General features: G+C 39.2%; 1 non-coding gene across 1 annotated transcript; it reads left to right on the top strand.

Annotated features, from left to right (window-relative positions):
* The first annotated feature begins 5,608 nt into the window (after positions 1-5,608).
* Positions 5,609-5,715, top strand: LOC128341357 (U6 spliceosomal RNA). Its single transcript, XR_008314366.1, has one exon. It is a non-coding gene; the product is annotated as a U6 spliceosomal RNA (small nuclear RNA).
* Positions 5,716-5,921: the final 206 nt, after the last annotated feature.

Below are 5,921 nucleotides of genomic sequence, written 5' to 3'. Positions count from 1 at the left end.
TATACCTGTTATCAGATACACTGCAGGAATAATAGACTGGAACCAGGCAGAGCTAGAGATGCCAGATCGTAAGACCAGGAAAATCATGACCATCAATCATGCTCTGCACACCCATAGTAATATCGATAGGCTATACCTCCCTCACAGCTAAGGTGGAAGAGGAATGCTGCAAATCCATCAAACAGTAGAGGAGGAGAAAAGAGGCCTTGAAGAATATATAAGGGACAGTGAAGAATGTGCACTTCAAATGGTCAAGAATGAGAAACTATTCAACACCAATGAAACAAAGCAGGCCTACAAGAAAGAACAAGTCAAGAACCGAGCAGAAAAATGGAAAAATAAGCCTCTGCATGGTCAATATTTGCACAATATAAGTGGAAAATCAGACATCACTAAGACCTGGCAATGGCTTAAGAATGGCAACTTGAAGAAAGAAACAGAGGGTTTAATACTGGCTGCACAAGAACAGGCACTAAGAACAAATGCAATAAGAGCAAAAGTAGAAAAATCCACCACAAACAGCAAGTGCCACCTTTGTAAAGAAGCACATGAAACCGTGGACCACCTAATCAGCTGTTGTAAAAAGATTACACAGACTGACTACAAACAAAGGCATGACAAAGTAGCAGGGATGATACACTGGAACATCTGCAAAAAATACAAGCTACCTATAGCCAAGAATTGGTGGGACCATAAAATTGAAAAGGTTGAAGAAAATGAAGATGTAAAAATATTATGGGACTTCCGACTACAAACAGACAAACATCTGCCACACAATACACCAGATATAACTGTAGCTGAGAAGAAAGAAAAACAAGTGAAAATAATCGACATAGCAATACCAGGGGATAGCAGAATAGAAGAAAAAGAAATAGAAAAAATCACAAAATACAAAGATCTACAAATTGAAATTGAAAGGCTGGGGCAGAAAAGACCAAAATAATCCCAGTGGTAATTGGCGTCCTGGGTGCAGTTCCAAAAGACCTTGAAGAGCACCTCAACACCATAGGGGCCACAGAAATCACCACCAGCCAATTACAAAAAGCAGCTTTACTGGGAACATCCTATATTCTGCGATGATATCTATAACAGCAACAACATTGACAATAAAATTCAACCATCCTAGCTCCTTGGGAAGGACTCGATGTCTGGATAAAACAAACCAGTCAATAACACCTGTCTGACTGTGTAAATAAATAATGTGAAGCGCTTGTGTGGCTTCCAGAAATATGTCCTTGAGGGTTGCACAGCCCTTGGGGCATATTTTCAGGAACTACACCTGGCTACAGAGGGAAGAGTAGATTGACAAAAATTGTCGTTCCTATGTAGTGCATGCACAGCATTAGCTGCATGCACCCTTTGTTAATGTCAGCCATTGATTACTAGAACAATCTAAAAATTGAGTGGCATAATAGGCAAATGGGTTGATATAGACAACTTTCAAAAGTATATACAGGTGAAACTCGGAAAATTAGAATATCGTGCAAAAGTCCATTAATTTCAGTAATGCAAATTAAAAGGTGAAACTGATATATGAGACAGACGCATTACATGCAAAGCGAGATAAGTCAAGCCTTAATTTGTTATAATTGTGATGATCATGGCGTACAGCTCATGCAAACCCCAAATCCACAATCCCAGAAAATTAGAATATTACATGGAACCAAGAAGACAAGGATTGTAGAATAGAACAACATCGGACCTCTGAAAAGTATAAGCATGCATATGTATTCAGTATTTGGTTTGGGCCCCTTTTGCAGCAATTACTGCCTCAATGCGGCGTGGCATGGATGCTATCAGCCTGTGGCACTGATGAGGTGTTATGGAAGACCAGGATGCTTCATTAGCGGCCTTCAGCTCTTCTGCATTGTTTGGTCTCCTGTCTCTCATCCTTCTCTTGGCAATACCCCATAGATTCTCTATGGGGTCAGGTCAGGTGAGTTTGCTGGCCAATCAAGCACAGTACACTGTATACTTTTCGGAGGTCCGATATTGTTCTATTCTACAATCCTTGTCTTCTTGGTTCCATGTAATATTCCAATTTTCTGGGATTGTGGATTTGGGGTTTTCATGAGCTGTATGCCATGATCATCACAATTATAACAAATTAAGGCTTGACTTATCTCGCTTTGCATGTAATGCGTCTGTCTCATATATCAGTTTCACCTTTTAATTTGCATTACTGAAATTAATGGACTTTTGCACGATATTCTAATTTTCCGAGTTTCACCTGTAGCTGGCAGGTAACCTTAATTCCTTAATTCTTGAGCACATAGACCCACAATCAATTATTGCTTATCAGGCAATACATAGGTAGCTAATACAGGTTGAGTATCCCTTATATGAACTGCTTGGGACCAGAAGTGTTCCAGATTTCAGGGATTTTGGAATATTTGCATACTGTAATGAGATATCTTGGGCATGGGATTCAAGTCTAAACATGAAAAGTTACTGTAACTGTATTTTATTTTATTTTTAGGTTTTATTTAAAGTATAAAAACAAGCATTGAATTTACGATAACTACAGGTAGCTGTAAATGTAATGAAAACTAATTGCGAGAAAATTTTCAACGCAATAATGTTGCTGGTCATGTTAGACTCAAATATGGCATTTTAGGTGGAGATGAAATTCAGATTTCATGTAAAAATAATGTATTGTTGGTGCTGCAGGCGCACGCCGTGGTGGTTTCCGGATTTTGGAGCTTTCTGGATTTCGGATGTCTGGATTATTATTATTAATAGCCATTCCACTGTATTTTATATGGATTTTTTATTCCATATTTATTATATCTGATTGTAGACTGCTTTTATCTTCCTCAATTGAGGCTTTCTATATATTTACTCCATTGTTTTTAGGATGTTAAAAGGCCATTTTTGTGAATGTAAGTTTAATGTTATTGCCCTGGGTCATCACTTTTAGTAAATGAGATAGTGGTGCTAGAAGACTGCAAAAATTACTTCCTGGAGTTTCTTTCTTTCTTTTATGAAAGCAAAGATAAAAAGACAGAATGTCTGTCCTTGCTTTCATAAATTCAGCTAACATACAACAGAGGGAAAAATCTGAAGAAATTTCATGCAGGAAAATAAGCAGAACTACAAACAACTGTACTTTTAAAACAATAAGTTTAGCTGCAATGCAAGATATCCACTTACAAAATCTAATGTCAAGGTTTTCCCCCTCCATCACTTTTAATGTAAAATGCATTCTTTTTTTCATGTGCAATTTCTTTACTGAGTACAAAGCCATGGATCTTTCAAATTATCACACTTGCAGCTCCACCCCACCCCCAATTTGTTCTGCATATACGACTGCACTCGAACAAGATTTATCTGTACATTCAATTAACAAGAAGATATAGAGCAGTCCAATGAGGAGATATATGAGCCCATCAGTATGCAACAACAGAGTTGCACATCATCCACCACCAACACAACCACATGGATCCATGTTCACTGGCCTCTACGTGGGAGAAGGAAAATTTCATCTGACCCTTTGTGTACATTCTTGAATGCACCACATCTAAGCCATTTTTCTTGCTGTGCATGTAAGCACGACTTCCACTGAAATTACATGTACATCTGAAAGCATGAACAGAAGTGGCAATCTTGGTAATGTGTCATGACTGCCTGAAAAATGTTTTTTATTTTTATTTTTAAATTTTATAAGCTGCTTTTCAGCCAACGCCCCTAGTACATAATATAATTGTAACTAGAACAATAAAAACAAAATATTGACATTTAGTTGCAGTAAAGTGCATGTAAGAATCCATCCTTAGAGAATGTCAGGAAAAGTTGTTTTGGTGAGTGATTTGCTGTTCACATGTGTACAAGATGCAGATGTCATCTGTGTTGTATACTGGGATCAGTCACTCAGCTCCACTTCACTGCATCAGTGGCACACTCAGACTTCACTAAAGATTCATACACTTTGATGTGATGGGCCCCGATCAACACCTTTGTACGGTTCCTCTCCCCAACAAGTGCTTCCCTTTAAAATACAGAAATATGCAAGCTGTCTTCTGTACAATGTAGAAAAATATACAGGCCGTCCTATACGACACAACTGGGTCCTGAAAACTGTGTCTTAAGTTGAAATGTCTTAACTCGGAACAAATTTCCCCATATGAAACAATGTTATATATGGGGATTTGGTTCCTCAATCAAGGGCAGATGCTCAATCCCCACCCCACCCCGCTGTCAATTTACAATAAATAACTATTTGTTGCCAATGGCATTAAAAATGTTTTTGAGGTTACATAGCTGCATACCTAAGTGGTTAGTCTTCCAGAAAAATAAAGGTAAATGAATTACATTATGGTGATGAGGGGAGCAGTGGGGAAGACCCTTGGCTCAGTGACAAAGCGCATGCTTAGCATGCAGAAGGCCCAGGAATCAATCCCTGGAATCACCTATTACGGCTCAGAAAGACCCATGTCTGAAACCCACGAGTGCCACTGCCAATCAGTGTAGAGAATACGAGATGGACCAACTGTCTGACACCATTCACAGCAGCTTCCTACTGTTCCTATTAGTGGCATTGTTCTAAGAGCTATTGTTTTGAAGCAGGAGCTCAAAGAAGCTGGTCTAGTGGTGATGCAAGGATGATGCTCATTCAAGGTGATGCTCATTCATTATTAATATCCAGCATCAGAATTTGAGTCTCACATTGGCTGAGCAACAACCTTATGCCAATGCTTCTGTGCTAGCAGGTGCAAAGGAAGGAAGCCTTCCTACCCCTTACCTGTGAACCTTTGAGAGTAATAGCAGTAGCTGAGGCCAGCACTAACATTGCCAGCTAGAACTCGAGGAAACTAGGGAGGGAATTGGTGAGCAATCTGTGAGACTGCCAACAGCTTTCCCTTCCCCCCACCCCAATGTAAGTTCTGCAGTTTAAGTCAATCCTTAGGCCTGGGTGTTAAATTTTAGTAACACATTTAGTAGTAGACCCAAACACTTTACCAGAAATAATCATGCAGTTTTTAATTGGCTATGAACATTGGAATGGGGAAATGTCTGCAATAGTTGACATTTTACAATGAATGGCGACACCCAGGATGTTGCCCTAATGCATAGCTTTGTGATAATTCTGGAGCCTGAATTTCAGACTAGGGATGCACAACCGCAAACGTGAACAACTGTAGCATGTCTTGTTTGTTTTAACTGGAACTTTTGCGCAAGAGCACTATAGCACAATTCTGCAAATCCCTGTTTTTAGCACAATTAACCCACCCTTTTTGCACTATCATGGTGCTCATTCCGCATGAGGTTTCTTGCTCTGGATGTCAGCCGAAGAGTGATCATAAAGTGTGGCAAATAGATCTGGGAAGTCTATAGTAGAGATTACTCCAGGACTTGGTTCAATGTTTGGTTTTGCTTGACATCTTAACCAATGGCTGATGTGAAAGAGAATGTACAGAATGTTAATTCAGCAGCAATCATTGTTGAGAAACTAAGAAAGAATGCAGTAATCTATGGAGATAGAAGATTCATAGACAACTTTCTGATTAAAAATTAATACAGTGAGATTTGCAGGGGGCGTGACTAGTGGGATGTAGCAGTGGAAAAATAATTTTGAAGTCAATATTTAAAAATTAGTTTTAACCTATATGCCACTTTGGCAACACATACTAAAATTGGGAACACATAGAGAAGATTAGTATGGCTTCTGTCCAAGGTTAACACACAAATACAAATACAAATACAGTGAACATTTATATACCACTCTTCAGCAAAAGTTCATTAAATGTGTGAAGTGCTCCATATTCTTCAGGGAAAAACCAGAAGAGCATCTGCTTTGCATGCAGAAAGTCCCAGATACAATCCCTGGCATCTCCAGGGAGAGCTGGGAAATGACTGTCTGAAACCCTGGAAGGCCACTGCCAGTCAGTGTACACTGTAGACAATATTGGACGGAGGGACCA

This window comes from Hemicordylus capensis, chromosome 1 (assembly GCF_027244095.1).
Source record: "Hemicordylus capensis ecotype Gifberg chromosome 1, rHemCap1.1.pri, whole genome shotgun sequence".
Lineage (NCBI taxonomy): Eukaryota > Metazoa > Chordata > Lepidosauria > Squamata > Cordylidae > Hemicordylus > Hemicordylus capensis.
Note: the sequence above shows the minus strand (reverse complement) of the source record. Positions and strands in the feature narration are given on the sequence as shown.